The following is an 18,932-nucleotide window of genomic DNA, read 5'->3' as shown; positions in this document are numbered from 1 at the left end:
GATGTAAACAAAGTGATGTAAACTGAATCCACTTTTTTCTTTAAATAAACGTGACTGAAGTGATAAAACAAACGGACCGCCCGTGTGAAAGGGGCCTAAGCCTTCGTTCGCATTGAATACAACTTCACCTCTGAGGAATGTCGGTGTGATTTCGGGTGCAATTTTGAAGACCTCTGTTCAGCTTCATGCACAGATGTCCTATGCAAGTCGCAACCGAAATCGCCAAAAGTAGTGCAGGAACTACTTCTTCTTTTTTTTTTTTTTCTAAGGTTGGAGTTACTCCGTTGAGTAACTCCGGTTTTGTTTGGGGTGAAGCTTGGTTTGCTGTGTTGTTTTTCCCACCCCTCGAAATTTTTTGACACTGCTTGGGGACGTCCCTACTGTCAAAGGATGCTGTGTCCGTCCATGAACGTAAGAGAACATAGGATTTTTGTACTCACCGTAAAATCCATTTCTCTGAAGTTCATGGACGGACACAGCACTCACCCCTCCTTTGTTTGTACTGCTTGTTACGAACTGAGGCTGCTAGAGCAGGGTGTGGGTTATGCCCGGGGAGCCACGCCCCCTGGGAGGAGCTGCACTAAGGAAAGGTGTTAACGCTTTAAGTGCTGTAAATTCTGCCTAAACTCTCCTGGAGCCCTGGTTCACACTGGGCTGCGGGAGTGAAGCTGTGCGAGTTCAGCTGAACTCGCACGATTTCACTCCCGCCGGCAGTCCCGATTTCGGCCGCGATTTAAGAGACATCTGTGCAGGTTTCTGCACAGATGTCTATGTAAATCGCGGTCCGAAATTGCAAAAAGTAGTACAGGAACTACTTTTTGAAATCGGTGCAGCGCCGCAGATGCGGCGTCGCACCGATTAGGACAGTGTCATTGTCCACAATTGGCGGCAAATGCCGCCGATTTGAGATGCGATTTCACATGTGAAATCGCATCTCAAATCGAAGGAAATCGTACCCAGTGTGAACCTGGGCGGAAGGAAGGTGCATAACCCTACTGTGAAAGGATGCTGTGTCCGTCCATGAACTTCAGAGAAATGGATTTTACGGTGAGTACAAAAATCCTATTTTTTTCGATTCTGGGAAGAACCTTCAAATATGGGGAAAGCATTTTGGGTTCGTTCACAGGTGGTGGAATCGGCAGATTCCTGCTGCGGTCATTTGCATCGGCACAAGCTGGCAGTGCGAATGTAGCCTAATTTTCCTTTGTTTTTAGGAGATCTTCTTTGGGAAGCCTCCCCGAAAAGTCCCTAGACACCAATAGATGGCCGATCATTTCAACCCTTTACCATTTTAACCACTAAACCGACGGCCGTACGACTTTATACTGCCGCAGGGTGGTTCTACTTCTCTGACTGGTCGTGTTTTTACGGCCTGCGCGCGTGCCCGGCGCATCGCCAAGATGCCGATGCGAGTGCCTGGCGGCCGTGATGTCCGCCAGGCACTCGGGATCGGCGGCTACAGGGACAAGACGTGGATCTGTGTGTGTAAACACAGAGATCCATGTCCTGTCAGGGAGAGAGGAGACCGATCTGTGTCCCTTGTACATAGGGACATAGATCGGTCACCTCCCCCAGTCACCCCCCTCCACACAGTTAGAACACAATACAGGGTACACATTTAACCCCTTCCTCACCCCCTAGTGTTAACCCCTTCAATGCCAGTCACATTTATACAGTAATTAGTGCATATTTATAGCACTGATCGCTGTATAAATGTGAATGGCGCCAAAAATGTGTCAAAAGTGTCCGATGTGTCCGCCATAATGTCGCAGTCACGAAAAAAATGCTGATCGCCGCCATTAATTCTGTCCCCTATTTTGTAAGCGCAATAACTTTTGCGCAAACCAGACGCTTCTTGTGATTTTTTTTTTTTTTTTACCAAAAATATGTAGAAGAATACGTATCGCCTAGACTGAGAAAAAAATTGTTTTTTTTAGAAAAATTGGGCTATTTATTACAGCAACAAGTAAAAAATATTTTTTTTTTTTTTTCAAAATTGTCGCTCTATTTTTGTTTATAGCGCAAAAAAATAAAAAACCACAGAGGCGATCAAATACCACCAAAAGAAAGCTCTATTTGTGGGGGGAAAAAAAGGACGTAAATTTTGTTCGGGAGCCACATCGCACGACCGCGCAATTGTCAGTTAAATTGACGCAGTGCCACAAGCTGAAATTTCACCTGGTCAGGAAGGGGTATATGTGCCCAGTAAGGAAGTGGTTAAAGAAACTGGAGGAGAGGGCAGTTTGGATTCCCTCCATCCCTACTGTTTATCCTGGATGGGGAAACTCTACTGTTGGCTATACTCTACCCAAACTGTGATTACATCTAATGGGATGCAGTCATTCTTTGGCCCGTCCTTTCCCACCCAGGGTACAGTGGACATTTTGGGTTCTTCTTCATTGGCAGGTTGATCTCTTGGTTCTTTCCGTTGCCTCTGACCTTTTCGCGGTGGGTGTCTAGGAGATGCGAAGAACCCCCCCGGACTTGGTTTCTCCTGATATTGATAAACAAGCTGTCATTGTTTACTCGCTGTTCTTGGAATGCCGTGGCGTGTTAAAACATCGTCACACGCACACAATTGGAGCAATTTGAATGAGCTATTGAGGAAAACATTCTGTGAAATAGTCACGACTTGAAAAATCTACTCATTGATGTCACACAATGTAAACCATTGCTGAGATTATTGTGCTGACATTCTGACAGTTCCGGAGAGCTCACCACAGGTCATCTATGGCTGAGGAAGGTCCCCAGATCCCAGAGGGTGTCAGTTGGCTTTGTGGTCTCCTGCAGTTGGCAGTTGAGCGGACTCTCGGATCTGTTCGCTGATTCATAAATAAAGGCTTGGGCTCTTGCATTGATCCTCCTTCGTCTTTTTTTTTTTTTTTTTTTTTTGTTTACCTGATTTGCACATTCATTCTTCAGTGAATCTCCCGACATTAGGCCCGTGTGTACTAGGCTTTAGGCTTAACATGCAGTATACAATCAAATCAACCATGGGGGTCATTTACTAAAGGCAAATCCACTTTGCACTACAAGTGCACTTGAAATTGCACCGAAAGTGCAGTCGCTGTAGATCCGAGGGGGACGTGCAAGGAAAATAAACAGCATTTTAGCTTGCACATGATTGGATAATAAAATCAGCAGAGCTTCCCCTCATTTCAGATCTACAGCGACTGCACTTTCAGTGCAATTTCAAGTACACTTTGCACTTGTAGTGCAAAGTGGATTTGCCATTCGTAAATGACCCCCCCATGTATTATAAGGGCCTACCTAATTTATATTGATTTAAAAAGATTGTTTGTATGCCTTCATTTTGTAAAAGCAATAAAGGAGGATGTATTGTACAATCAGTCTGCCTTGTGAATGGTCGCCCTAAAGCCTTATACACACGATTGGACTGTCATCTGACTTTTCCGTGGATTTTGCTCCAAATGGGCGTTGGCCGTGAACTTGTTCTGCATACACACAGCAGCACATTTTCAGCCAACTTTCACCAAATCGCGTGTTTTTTCAGCTCTTTACCGCCACCCTTTGGGCAACTTCTGCTATTGTTGTCTGATGTTTTGCATTGGTTCTGAGCATGTGTGTTTGTACTTTTTGGATTTAAGTCCGATGGAATTGTGTACGCACGATCGGATTATCCTGATCGGACATTGTTAACGTTTTTGAGAGCATGCACAGCAAACATTTGTCCGTTGAAAACCCTGATGGAGCATGCAGGCGTTCGGATTGTCTGATAAAACACGTCCGCCGGACCGTTGTTGACGAAAAGTCCGATCGTGTATATGGACCTTTTTAAGCTGATCATGTTGGATCAAAATGTGGCTGGTTCAGTGGGGAAGGGCTCGAAGAAGTTGATCTAATGAATTCCCTCTCTCAAATGGGACTATTTAGAAAACTTTCACTTGGATCAGTGAATTCTGACAGTGGAGGAGTCTCCACCATCGAATACAATAGCACAGCAGGGAAAAAAACCTCCATCCACCTTGAATGTGTGGATGAGGGAATCTGTTGATGGGAGAAACGTGCAAACAGGGGCGGACTGACCATTGGGGCACTCGGGCCCGAGGGCCCCATGCCACTAGGGGGCCCCATCAGGGTTGCCATGCTCAGTAAAACCAGGGACAGTATGCAAAAATCTTCTTTTTTTTTTTTTTTTTTTTTTTTTTTTTTACATCTGTCCCTGATTTGTCCGAAACCGACATGCTTTTGATGTGAAAATCCAGAGATTTTAGCTACCTCGCCTCTGCACTGCCTCCTGGCGTGGTGGCCATCTGTAAGCCCGGGGGCCCCATGAGTTGTCAGTCCACCCCTGCGTGCAAATTTCTTTCCTGCAACCCATGGTTGCAAGGAAGAAAATTGCAGTCTATGGCCTGCCTTGGTCTTGTCTACCTCCAGACTGTTTGTCTCCTGTGGCCATGGCAGCGCTGGAAGCTTGGCCTGTGAGAGGTCATTCAGCAGCCCAGGACAATTCTATTTGTAACCCAAGACTTCCACTTCCTAAGAGAGGTTAGACTTGGCCTGTAAAGGTAAAGGGGGGGGGGGGGTAATATCACCTAAAAGTTCCATGATTAAAGAAAAAAATTAATGCAAACGTTCCCAACTTGTCTTCCGGTAACAGCTTATGGATCTTTCCCAAAATCCAAGTACACTGTGATGAACCTACTGAACCCATCTCCGGTCAGCTGATGTGCATGTGGAGTTGTAGGGGATAACGCCCTTGCCATTTTTTTTTTTAAAGAATCCAATTTTGGAGTGGGGTTGGGTGTATTTGGTTGACTGCAACCTTTTACCACAGGATAAGGCCCAGTGTGGTTTGTTGTCTGGCACTACCACTTCCCTACTCCATAACCAATGCCACACAAACTACCCAGGCAGTGCTGCCCACACCCAACAGGAGAATGTAAGTGTAGCTGTCGCTAAAAGCTGCTAGTCCGATTTTTACCCCTCGGACCAATTCACAGATGGCTCACATTGCTTTGTGGTGTGTTGGAACGCACACGCTGTGCACTGGTAAGGTGTGTTGGGGTGGCATTTTTAAAGAGGATCTTCAAGTTGTATGGAAAAAATGTAAATGTCAGCAGCTACAAATACCACAGCTGCTTACTTTTAATAAAAGAACACTTACCTGTGCAGGGGTCCAGCACCATCCTCACTTAGGCCAGTTTATTGCCAGTCTTCGTGTTCCCGTCGCTGGCATGTTTACCAAGGGAAGCCGGATATGACTCCTTGCAGCTGGTTTTTCAAAGTGCTTGCGTTCAATGCACTTTGTGAATGGTCCTGCAGTTTTTTGGGATGTAAGAAGGCTGCAGGCGAAGGGTTTATTTTTTTTTTTTTTTTTTTTTTTGGGGGGGGGGGGTTCTCTCTGATGTCTAGGCAAAGTGGCAGTGAAGTGGGTATCAGTCAAAACTAGGTACCTGCTCCCCCCCCCCCCAAATATCAAAAAAATATATCCAAAAGTAAAGGGAGGGGGTGATGTGGAAAAGCAGAACTTCCCCTTTTGGGTGAAGTTCTGCTTTTATTGTTGATAGCAACGCATTGCGTAAGACTTTTATTTTGGCCTATGTTCCTGTAGGGAAGGTTTACCTGTGCTTCCTGTTTGGAAAAGTGGTGAAAATCCCTCCAATGGGGACAAAGACAAAAAAAAAGCGTGGGAATGGTTAGGCCTCATTCACATTTCACAACCCATATAAATGCGTGTCATTTTTGTAATGGTATAATACACATTGGGGCTGAATTAGTAAAACTGGAGAGTGCAACTTCTGGTGCAGCTCTGCATAGAAAACAATCGGCTTCCAGGTTATTTTGTCAAAGCTTAATTGAACAACCTGAAGTTAGACGCTAATTGGCTACAGTGCACAACTGCACCAGATTTTGTACCCTCCTGTTTTAGTAAATCAACCACACTGTCTACTTGTATTCAGGTTCATTCGGTGTAACTGCATTTAGAAAATATTCTGTGCATCCACAGGCAGATAAACAATGTACATTTAAAGTGGATCTCCCCCCTCCCCTTTACTAAAAATAACAGCATACAGCTCTGCGTGCTGATATGGAATCCTTTTGCATTCATTAGGCTAGGTTCACACTGCTGCGAATTCAAAATCGCGGTAAAATCACGATTTTACCGCGATTTCGCGGCTGCGGTTTTGCCGCGATTTCGGCCGCGATTTAAGAGACACCTGTGCAGGGTTCAATGTAAATCGCGGCCCAAAATCGCAAAAAGTAGTACAGGAACTACTTTTTGAAATCGGTACAGTGCCGCAGATGCAGCGTCGCACCGATTAGGACGGTGCCAACAAATGCCGCCGATTTGAGATGCGATTTGACATGTGAAATCGCATCTCAAATCGTACCAAATCGTACCCAGTGGGAACCTGGGCTTAAACATTTTTCGCTTTTACTTACAATTACTGTTTTTCCACTTCCTGTCTCAGCGAGTCACTGGTGATGTATTCAGGGCCCTAGGGCCTCGCAGATGCATCCTGGGAACTTCCTGTCACATGTTCTAAGAGGCAGGCCTAGGGTTCTAGGCAGAATTTCAGGAAGTAAAGGGAGACAGATTAATCTGTTCTTGGTAAATATGATCACTGCGGGAAGAATGGGGAGGGACAGAAAAAAGGTATGCAATGAATAAAACACCTGGCATTTATTTAATGGCATATAGATTGCCATTACTAGACACTAATAATGGTGTTGTATTTTTGTATAAGGGTGAATTTATTTTCTTTAAATCCAGGAGAACTTTATATGACATTTAAAGTTTGTTCATGATTTCCAGATCAATTTCTCTATAGCGAAGGAGGCCCATATAAATGAGGGCTTTATGCCGCGTACACACGATCTGATTTTCTGGTGGAAAAAACGTGGATGGTTTTTTTTTCGACGGAAATTCCGCTCATGCTTGGCTTGCATACACACGGTCACACAAGTTCTCTTAACTTTCGTCCGTCAAGAACGCAGTGATGTACAACACTATGACGAGCCGAGAAAATGAAGTTCAATGCTTCTGAGCATGTGTCGCATTGTTTCCAAGCATGCGTCGGAATTGCTACAGACAACCGGATTTTTAGGAATTTTTTCCGTCTGAAAATTTGAGAACGCGCTCTCTCAATATTTAGTTGGCAGAAATTCCGACAGCAAAAGTCCGATGGAGCCTACACACGGTCAGAATTTCTGTTCAAAAGCTCACATCGGACTTTTGCTGTCGGAATTTCCAATCGTGTGTACGGGGCATAAGCCTTTCTAACTTTCTGAATGTTTGTGTTGGTGTCTGTGCTGTCCTCTCCTGGTGACAACTGTTCCCTCCATTTCTTTCCCTGGTGTCACAGATAAAGGAAGTGAGGGAAAAATCTCCCCAATGAGGTTGGTAATAAAAACCTGAAAGATATTCTCAAGTCTAGCCAAAACAGAAATAAATAGGCTTTAAATTCATGAAAAATGAATTGCGATGGGGCTCCAGTTTTATTTTCTACACCCCCCCCCCCCTAATGTTGTATCTGCTTAAGACAGGCCAGTACTATAATCCCCATTTATCAAAAAGCTGATCTATAATTCCCCGATATTGCTTCCTTTCTGTTCCTTCCTTCTGGAATGTTGTAGCCAAATCCTGCAGTATAGCCATATATTTTTTTCATTATGGAGATTGCTTGTTAGTGGCTTTGATTCCTTTTTTCTCTTCAGTCTTCTACTTGTGATCGGCGGGGTGTCCTGTACTCCTGAGATAACATGGCAATTTATCAGCCAATGACTTTAATCAAGAGGAGAGCAATGACAGCATCAAACACAAGCACTGGTGTCTGCAGACACAATGGGATAAGATTTTCTCAGCCAGACTCCTATTGCGCATAATGAGACATTGATATGTGTCTCCAAAACCCCCGTGCCACGTGAGCCCACCATGTTCATTATTCCCAACGATTAGGGCACTTTTATTTTTTTTGTGCACGTAATGTCCTGACCTTTGCGGGGTCTTCTGATGGAGGATAAGGAAGGTTATTAGAGAATGGAAGGGTGTAATAATTGCCAGGAATACCATTTAGATTGAGATAATACGGTATCTTTTGTCCAAGAAATCGTTTAATCAGAGAGTGATTGATGTTTAAACTCCCGCCCAACGAAAGACTCTATCCATCCATTGTGTGTGAGATATATATATATAATATATTATAATTTTTTTTTTTTATATACAATATTTGTTAAAAGTATTGGGACGTCCGTCTTGGGCCTCGTACACACAATACGAAAATCAGAAGAGAACATTCGTGTACGACGAGCTGTCTGCAGATTTTCAGATCGTTGATACGGTGCTTTTTCGACAGCCGATTTGACTTTTTCGTCGGAACAAAAGCTGGATGTGCAGACTATGAATTCACCCGAAAGTACAAACGCACCTGCTCAGAATCAAGGAACGTCTGGGAAGATTTTGGTCTTGTAAACTTCGTAATCAAGAATTGACATTCATGACATGGCAATTTGATAATGTCGAAATACAGCGCACATTCTCATCTTCTTTAACCACTTGCTTACTGGGCACATATACCCCCCCCCCCTTCCCTGCCCAGGTGAAATTTCAGCTTCCGGCACTGCGTCGCTTTAACTGACAATTGCGCGGTCGTGCGACGTGGCTCCCAAACAAAATTGACATTTTTTTTTTTTCCCACAAGTAGAGCTTTCTTTTGGTGGTATTTGATCGCCTGTGTGCTTTTTATTTTATGCGCTATAAACAAAAAAGAGCGACAATTTTGAAAAAAAAAATACAATATTTTTTACTTGTTGCTATAATATGCCAATTTAAAAAAAAAAAAACGCATTTTTTTTTCTCAGTTTAGGCCGATACGTATTCTTCTACATATTTTTGGTAAAAAAAAAAAAATCGCCCAAAGGGGCGGACGTCAATTGACGTCCAGTTGGATATTCAGATCCGCGCTGTAGCCGTCATTCGGCTATAGCGCGGGTCTCAAGAACTTAATGGGATAATAATGAAGCTGCTTTGCTGGTGATACTGATGAAGATATGCCAAACGTATTTTAAAAGACATTTGATCTGAAAATTGCGAATCAACGTTTACCAAACTTCTACTAATACAAAATTGGCAGAAGGGGCCCAAAGGGTGGCGCTTGAGAAATGAACCTCCTCTTTGTGCTCTTGTAGTACGTTCGTGTTTGTCAAACAACAATTTGCGGATAGTTAATATGCTAGACAAAATCCTGCACACGCACTTTTGACAAAAATCGGATGCTCTGTCGTACAACAATCAAACCGTGTGTACGAGGCCTGGGTCTGTAGGGTTTAATATGGAGTTGGCCCACCCTTTGCAGCTAGAACAGCTTCAACTCTTCTGGGAAGGCCGTCCACAAGGTTTAGGAGTGTCTATGGGAATGTTTGATCATTCTTCCAGAAGCTCACTTGTGAGGTCAGACACGGATGTAGACGAGAAGGCCTGGTTAGCTGTCTCCGCTCGAATACATCCCAAAGTTGTTCTATCAGGTTGAGGTCAGGACTCTGCAGGCCAGTCAAGCTCCTCCACCCCAAACTCACTCATTCATGTCTTTTATGAACCTTGCTTTGTGCACTGGTCCAAAACATTTGGTGGTGTGGGGTTGTTTTTCAGGGATTTGGCCCTTTAGTTCCAGTGAAGGGGACCCTTAAGGTGTCAACATACCAAGATATTTTGGACAATTTCATGCTCCCAACTTAGTGGGAAAAGTCTGGGGATGGCCCCCTCCGCTAGGTCACAAAGCAAGATCCATAAAGACATGAATGACAAATCTAAACGATCCCTTAGAAAAATTTAATAAAAAACAGATTAGAGTGGATCTGTATAGCTTCTTTTTGGAGAATAAGAATAAGGCCATAACACTGTTCGCATTTTGTCCAGTTACAGATGAACAAGCCAGAATTCACTTGGTGACCTATCAAAAGCGGAATAATTTTGGCCAAACAGCAGCTGCATCCCCAATGTTCAGGTATTCTGTTGACCACCATTGGCCAAGCAGGGGGGTTTATCTATCTTTTGTTGTTTTGCATGACTGGGGGAATCTGTTGGACTTTTTATTAGGGCTGTGGAAATGAACTATTCCTCTATTAAATCTTTAATATTTTTGATCGATCAAAATTCTTTTGATTGGTACTCGCCTCTCCGCCAGCTTCCGGACCTTCGGGGAGTTCCGTCGGACATCCAGTGATGTCACGGACACCGGCGGGGCTTGCCGTGTCCATCTGAAGGGCTCCTTTGCTGTGCCTTCATATCTGCATGCCGGCGGGACCTTACTATGCCACACGCAAGGGCTGTTACACTTCCCTCTATCACTTCCTTCTATCAACCTGGGATTCTACAGCCATCCACTGGGAGTTGTGATAGTTCCCTTCACGGGACATCTACATGCCGATGGACTGATGTTAACCTCTCCTCATCTGGATTCGGCAGTGGTATCGTTCTACACATTTTTATACCAGTATCGTACTTGGCTACATGTTTTTATGACTGCTTTTGCTACCGTTTGGTATTACTCGCACCATTTTTACAGTTTATGTAGCTACATCGATTTTATCTCCAGTGCAATATTTATTTTGGTTACCTACTTGAAGACTATAAAAGTTTTAATGTTATTCCCATCGAGCGCTGCCTTTGTGTGTTTTTTGTATCCATGTTTCTAGTGGTTGGTAGCTGCACTGGGAATCGGCCTGCAAGGAGGAGATCAGCGAAAAGTAGTTGGATCTGTTTGTGCGTTCTAATTAATCTAAATTGGTCGATTAAAAAAAAAAATCGATTAATCGAACACAAAAATTTTAATCAGTAACAGCCCTAGTTTTTATGTTCAGCTCATAGGCTGAACAAAGAAAATCTAAATGTATGGCCAGCTTAAGATTCATGGAGTAGTTCTTTGAAGTGGATCTGACATGGGTGTATCCGATCTTCTATAGTCTCTGTTTTTACTTGGCTGCATAAAGTTTCTGGAGTCTGAGATGACATTAAAGGATCTGTGAATCTTTTATATGTTCTCCCAGGGTTCCACTCTCTGTAACAAATTTCTCGGTGCTCTACATACTGGAGATGATAAAGAAAGTAGTTTACGCTCCTTGGTCTGCTCAGGGATGATGTAGTGTGTTTTTTTTTTTTTTTGCCTTTTAACACTGCCAGTGACTGTTTAACCTAAGGCTGCATTCACACCAAGGCGTATATACGCCTGAAGCGCGACGCTCGTGCCGCTGGAGGGGCGAATTTCCATTGATGTCTATGAGATGGTTCACATCTCACGCCGAAATGCCGTACGCCTGCTGCCTGAAAACAAGTCCCGGACCCTTTTTTTCAGGCGGCTTTCGGCGTTCGGCATAGACATCAATGTAAAAAGATTTGTAAAAAAAAAAAAAAATTTACAAATCGCGGCAAAATACGCCGCGTTACAGTGTGAATGCAGCCTAACGCATGGAAGAGGCCATAGAGAATAACAACCTCCATGCTGAAGATAGGATTTTCTTATTACCTACAGCTTTTTCTGGCGCAGAATATGTATGAATACGCTGTGATTTAAAAAAAAAGGGGGTGCAGAGTGTTGCCACCCTATTAGGACTGTCAAAGACAACCTGTCATGTAAGTTTTCTTCCGCTTTAAAATGATTGATTAAAATATGATTCTTGAAATTCCTTTAACACATTAAATCTTCGGTAAGATATTAGAGATGACTTTGAGGCACCTTTTTCGCTCAATGTGCTTCTACAAAACCTTTCAAAATCCTTTTAACTTCCATGCATAAAGCCGGGAAGTGTTATTTGGCAGTGGACTAGCGGTTGTCTTAGAGACATTTCTTCTCGGTGAACTATGTGGAAATGCAGAGGATCCTAAAGAACTTTAATTGCTGTTTGAATTGTAAAGTCGTCTTTCACCTGCATGTCAAAATCCAAGGATGGTGATTGTGGGGGTGGGGGGGGGCTTAAGATTTATTGGTATTTCTGGTCATGGTTTAGAAATATCTTTTGCATAGTGATGGTGGGTGCTGAGTGCAATCTGCCCTGTGCAAAAATAAAAATCTTGCCCAGATTTGCAGCTATAAGATTAGTACTTTTTGGTAATACCAGCATACCTCTCATTGTACTGAGATGGGTGAAAGGAACACCTTTCAGCATAAAATGTGTAGCTATGGGACAATCACTTGCCATGCTTAAAATGATGTGGGCCTTTTATGAACAACTGCATGGCTGAACTCGCAATTTACAGATATCGCATGCGATTGGAATTGGAGGGCGGGTGCGAGTCGCATGCAATGTCTGTGTGCGCACAAGTGTGAACCCAGGCCTAACATTAAACTGTACGAACCATCATTTTTATCCCTATGTTCAGTGCCTTGGTATTATTTGGAGAGAGGCCATTGGCGTTAAAGGGCAGCGTAGCTAATCCTTATGCCCTATGTGTGTGTCTATATAGTGTGTCCACTTTTTTATGTTCCAATAGGGAGTGTATGTAAAGAATAAAAATGGGTTACTTGGAGCACAGTACTCGGGTTACTTAGAAAGAAAAATAAACAAAGCCCATATCAGTTTCCATGGGAGGTCGCTATTAATTCAGTCAATGAGTATGACCCTTGTTACCGCAGAGCCTTGGATGATCAGTATGTTGCTGCAGGCACCGGTGCTCCTTTATTGGCTAAGCAGACACCTGGGAAAAGCTTGGCATTCTTGTGTCACTTGGTATCCATGCCTCGGGAGGGTTGTCGGTGATAGATGGATGAGCTGAACATAAGGGTGAGGTCACCTGTCTCCTCTGTGCTTATTTAGAAATGTATCTCACGGGTTATAGACTCTACCTTTTTAGTTTCCTTCACATCTCCGCAGCTTTGATTAATACTTGGGGGGATATATTGTTTTTTGTCTTTGCATAGTATTTTTCCAATAAGCTGAAAGCCCCCTATTGCACTCTGGCCATAGATGGTTAGAATTTCAAAGAAAATTGTTTGGAAACGTCTTAGGCCCCGTACACACGACCGAGTTTCTCGGCAAAATTCAGCCAGAAACTCGATGGGAGCCGTATTCTGCCGAGGAAACCGGTCGTGTGTACACTTTTGGCCGAGGAAACCGACGAGGAACTCGTCGAGCCAAATAGAGAACATGTTCTCTATTTTCTCGTTTAGTCAATGGGGAAACTTGGCTTGCGAGATCCTCTGCGGCTTCACAAGGAACTTGACGAGCAAAACTATGTGTTTTGCCCGTCGAGTTTCTCGGTCATGTGTACGGGGCCTGAGAGAAAAAACATACGAAAATTCTCAGGACATTTTGTTGTCGAAGGATTGTTTTCGATTTGACTTGACTTTGAAATGAATGGACTATATGGAACGAAAACCACATTCACTGTTTAGAAAATTGTTTGTTGGAGAAAAACTTCTCATCCTGCTCCTTTGAACATTCTCGTCAATGCAGGCAAAACAAAGGTCGATTTGACCCACTAATAATTCGAGAAAATAACAAACTTTATTAAAACCTTCTTTCCCCAAGAATTTTTGTTCGAAATTCTACCCATCTGTGGCCAGGTTAAATCACCTGGGATTGGGAGATGAGGCTAGAGGGCAGAATCCTCCTGAATTCTGGGTCCTCTGAAAGAGCTGTAAAGTAAGGGTTGTTATTATTATTATTATTATTATTATTATTATTATTATTATTATTATGATGATGATGATTATTTTTTTTATATTGGATAGACTGGGGAAGAAATGGAACCTCATTTCAAGTTTTTCATGTCTACCTTAGGAAATACTGTCTTATCGAGTGGTCACCATGGTGGTGGCTAAACTTCCGTGTTCAGGAAATGACATTGTATGCATGTGTGGATAAATGCTGATGCACAGAAGCAATGCGTTTACACGGACGTCGGATAGGTGCTCAACCATTGGCCCCTCCCTCCAACTACAAGTCCCATCATGCCTCAGCCTTTAGGAGACATGCTTGTAACTGTCAGCCTTGCAATGCCTCGAGGAACTTGTAGTTATGCAACAGCTAAAGGGCCACAGGTTGTGAGCACCCATGGAGGGACATTCGGCTATTAAGGTCTGTGGCCATCTTTACATCCCAACCGTGGCTCATTGTGTTTTTAGGCTAGCCATGTTTTATGCCTGAAAACGTCCATGTGCATGCAACCTTAAGAAGCAAACTCTTCCCAGATTATTTTTTATTCTTGGCAGCATTTCCAAGTCATGTCGGTTGATGCGGCCTCAATCTTCTATGGTTTATTTTAAAGCGGTAGTTCCCCCTCCAAAAAAATGTTACCCTTAGATTGATGCTCATTTTGTCTAGGGGAATCGGCTAGTTTTAAAATCGAAGCTGTACTTACCGATGTAGAGATAGATCTTCTCCGCCACTTCCGGGTATGTGCTGCGGGACTGGGCGTTCCTATTTTGATTGACAGTCTTCCGACAGGCTTCCGACGGTCGCATCCATCGCGTCACGAGTAGCCGAAAGAAGCCGAACGTCGGCGCGGCTCTATACGGCGCCTGCTCACCGACGTTGGGCTACTTTCGGAAAATCGTGACGCGATGGATGCGACCGTCGGAAGCCTGTCCATTAAGAAGGAACGCCCAGACCCGAAGACCATACCCGGAAGCGGCAGAGAAGATCGCTCTCTACAACGGTAAGTACAGCTTCGATTTTAAAACGACTAGCTGATTCCCCTAGACAAAATGAGCATCAATCTAAGGGTAACAATTTTTTTTGAGGGGGAACTACCGCTTTAAGCAAGCAGTTATTTGCACATGGCCTTTTTGGTCCACTTTTTCTGTGATGCCGACTTAAATTCTCAATATGGCCAAAATCTTTGTGGACATTTAACCATCAAACCTGTCTACCATTCCAAAGCTATGGACCCTAATATGTAGTTGTCCCAACTATAACAACCTCCACTCTTCTGTGAAGTATTTTCACAATGGTTTGGAGGCGTTTATGCCCATTCATTTGTAAGAACATTTTTGAGGTCTGGTACTGATGTTGGGTAAGACCTGGCTTGCAAATGGCCTTCAATTCATCCCAAAGGCAATGGTATGGTTGAGGTCATGGCTCTACATAGGCTGCTGGAGACTGGATTTTACCTCTGCCAAAAACACACAAAAAGTGCATGTACTTTACACACATTTTTGCTACCTTTCCATTAAAGTCTAGGGAAGCCAAAATCACGGTGCACTAAAGTAGCACCTATAACCTTTCGAAAAATGCTCTGCAGTTGTGCTGCAGTGATGTGGATGGGCACCATAGAGAAAAATGTGAATTCCATTGTGTGTTTCTGCATGAAAGCAGCAGCATTCAAAATCCTGCTAGTCTGAACGGGAGCTTGGAGTTCAGGGATGCTGTAATTTTAGGAAAAAATCAACTATTTTTGTCTGCCGCACATCTAAAATTATCTTTATTGCAGTCTTCGATAAAATTACATCACAAAAAGTACAGTCGGGGAGTAAAACTGCATACAATGCATGGTCAGCTATGTATAAGTGCTGAATAAGTGAAAAACGTGTTCGCTGTTGTATGCGGTTTTCCCCTACCGTATTTGTAGTGATGTGATTTTATCGAAGTCTAAATTTAAAGCGATTTGTGTGGCTGACCAAAATAGTTTCCCTTTTTTCCTGTGAAGACTGCTGTGTGCTGGGCCGGCACTTGTTAGTGTGTTATCAGTGGTGGATCAGTAGACTTCTTTGATGTTGTCATTCTGTTGCATGTATAACACTCAAGCCAAACCGTGACCAGGACATGCTGTCATTTGCTGATTTGCTTTGCAGTTGTTAAAGCTCCATTGCTGGTGTGTTGTCCATGTGATTTTTGTGATGTCGATCTCTTTCCGGTCCATCTGTGGGCTGTGCCTGCAAAGTGTCTGAACTAGTATGATATCAGAAATGATAAGGGTATGAAGAATCTCACTCACTCTCACTCTCGCATTCCAATGCAAACTTTTGGCATGTTGGGAAGGGGACAAGTGTCAACACACGTCAACAAAAATTGGAAGGCATTTTAAAGCGTGGGAACACCTTGACAACGACTTTGAGTAGAACTGGAGATGTTGCCTTCAAGTTGTGCGTGTGTTTTTTTTTTATTTATTTTTTTTTATTTTTTTTACATTTGTTTCCTAATTTGGATGCTTAGATAATTTATAATTGTGGGTGTGATTTGTAGTACGTAGGAAGCAATTTGTCATGGATGTAGGGGGCTTTTACTGCACCAGATACAATACAAAATCGTGTATGATAAAACTGTTACATAGTTATTCAAACCGTTAAGGCCTCTTTTTCACACAGACAAACCAATTGGATCAGTCTTTCAGATGGACCTGATCGGACCATTCATTGCTCTTTGAAGTAGCAAATATGACCATTGGCACCTTTTAATCCAGTCCACCCCCTATCCGTCCGGTATAACAGACAGGTCTGTAGAGGACAGCGGGCTGTGTCTGCGGCCACTCTGCATTAGCTGAGTAGTCACTGACCTGTCATCCGCCTGCTCAGCGGAGAGATCCCCCTGCTGAGCAGGCGGATCTGTTGGCGGACACTGCCAGTGTGAAACACTTAAAATATCAGGTGTAGGCCAAGTTCGGAAAGAAGTCCTCCTCTTCGGAATCAAGATACAACAATTTTGATCATATAATATATAGAGTGTGTCAATTCTACCCGACACATTCAAGTATCACACTTCATCAGGGACATAAGTTGAACAGACTCAATGGGAGATATGTCACTTATCACCTAGAGATGGTTAAAGTGGTTGTAAAGGCTGGAGTTTAGTTGTTTTTTTTTTAACCTTCATGCATTCTTTGACACACTCGGGTCTCTCCCCTGTGGCTGAGAAGCAGGACAAATGGGCTCCTGTTGCTGTCAATCACAGCCAGGGGGTGGGGCTGAGCACTGATCTCTGTGCCTTTTTATAGACACAAAGAGCCGGCACGTACAAGTGCCCCCACAGCAAGCGGCTTGCTAAGGGGGCACTTGGCAAGGGAGAGGGGCCCAGAGCGCCGGTGGTGGAACCGACAAAACTCGGGCTGCTCTGTGCAAAACCACTGCACAGAGCAGGTAAATACATACCTCCCAACTTTTCAACTTCAGAATGAGGGACAAGTGAGCATACCTCCCAACGAAGTTGTTGAGCGGGGGGGGGGGTGGATTGGAGTTGTTGAGCGGGGGGGGTTTATCGCGGGACCGCAGGAATTACCGCGAATGGCGGTGCCGCGGGACTCTAGCACTGATCTCGGGACTGTGGAATTTACCGCGAATCGCGGGAGGTATGTAAAATATGACATGCTTGTTGTGTAACTTTGTTATTTTATAAAAAAAAAAAATCACTTTAACCGCTTGCCGACCAGCCGCCGCGGAGAAAGACCGCGCTAGGTGGTCACGTGACCACTGGAAAACTATATTTATAAGAAGAATTTTAGATACTGGCATATAGTGTATATACAACATGTAATCCTAGCAGAGGGGCTGGCAGTGGCTGTGTGCACCGCTTTAATAACCCCTTTAATAAAGTGAACCAGGCAGCAAAAAAATGTGTAAGCTGCCATTGTTAACCTGTTTTAAAGGTGTGTGCTGTCATCCTTGTCTTTGCATCGCCGCCATATTCCATTATGAAGGCTGGGAGTTGATGTGCGTCAATGACTCACTGGGTTGTAAGGGCAGGATGAAGATGACACGTCTGCAAGGCCGTCCATACCCTGCAAGCCTAATTCATCTTTTCCCTCCTATGGAAAAAAATATTAGTAAGTTACACAAACTTCTTGTGTAAAGGTTTTATGGGATCCGTAGAAACATGACCACAAAACGGAGGTTTTGTTTTCGGTCTGACACTGGAAGAACGGGCTTTGAGAGGGATCCAGCTTGTGTAATGCGTCTCCTAGTAGTTGAGGGATAAATGAAAGTGGAACATCTAAACAAAACAATACAGTCAGCCTGGGACACCATTCATCTCTGCTATGGTAATATCCTGCTGCAGGGCACCCAACCTAAACCACATTTTTTCCTTGACTGAACAGGAGGCGGGCAGGCTTGCTATTGTTTTCTGCTCTTTGCATGTCGGTGATGCTCTTCAGTTTCTCTATGGAGCTGCATCCTCACATTACACTAAAGAGACCCTGTTACAGTGCAGCAAATGGCAAACATACACCTAGTACTTTTAAATACTCAGAGAAACAAGCATCACCTTGTGTGCGCTCTCTGCAATGGGCCAGGGTTCAAAAACCCTTCTTGGATGGAGAAACTTCCCCCTCCTTCTTGCTGAGACATTGTATCCTGACTGCAGAATTGTACGCTGTGCCCTTATACTGATCAGCGGCTGCAGCCACTGATCAACTAAAGTCTTTCAACCTTCCCATTTTTACAGAAGTCAATTGACAATCTGTGATCTGTGTATCAAAATTGCCTGTTCAATGAACCTTGTGGTTCATCTTAAAGCGGAGCTCCACCCAAAAATGGAGCTTCCGCTTTTTGGAACCCCCCCCCCCTCCGGTGTCACATTTGGTACCTTTTCAGGGGGAGGGGGATGCAGATACCCAAGACCGGTATTTGCACCCACTTCCGTGAATTCGGTACTGCGGCAGCCACGTCTCTACCCGCAGCCCCCGCACTGTTCCCAGGAGAGAGCGGGGACCAGTGACAGTGCGGCGCACTACTCGTGCATGTGCAGTAGGGTACCGGGCAGTGAAGCCGCAACGATTCACTTCCCGATTCCCTAACCGAGGATGGCGGCGGGTGCAGCCGACATCACGGGCACGCTGGACAGGTAAGTGTCCATTTTTTAAAGTCAGCAGCTGCACTATTAGTAGCTGCTGGTGTTTTAAAAAAAATAAAAAAAAATTCACATTTAAATAAACATGTTATACTTACCTGCTCTGTGCAATGTTTTTTGCACAAAGCGCCAGGATCCTCCTCCTTCTAGGGTCCCCTGCTGGAGCTCCAGGTACCTCCTCCTTAGCAGGT

The 18,932-nt window shown here is 44.0% G+C and overlaps 1 protein-coding gene across 4 annotated transcripts in view; it reads left to right on the top strand.

The window, feature by feature from the left end:
• TIAM1 (TIAM Rac1 associated GEF 1) overlaps positions 1-18,932 on the top strand; it is a 569,717-nt gene that overhangs the window by 283,800 nt on the left and 266,985 nt on the right. The window contains exon 2 of one of the 4 annotated variants that reach the window (XM_040338864.1): positions 9,881-9,968. The exons of the other annotated variants lie outside the window; for them this stretch is intronic. The gene's annotated coding sequence lies outside the window, so the exon portion shown is untranslated. The remainder of the gene's footprint in view (positions 1-9,880; positions 9,969-18,932) is intronic. 4 annotated transcript variants of the gene reach the window in all.

This window comes from Rana temporaria, chromosome 2, assembly GCF_905171775.1.
Source record: "Rana temporaria chromosome 2, aRanTem1.1, whole genome shotgun sequence".
Taxonomy (NCBI): Eukaryota; Metazoa; Chordata; class Amphibia; order Anura; family Ranidae; genus Rana; species Rana temporaria.
This window is presented reverse-complemented; position numbering and strand designations above follow the sequence as displayed.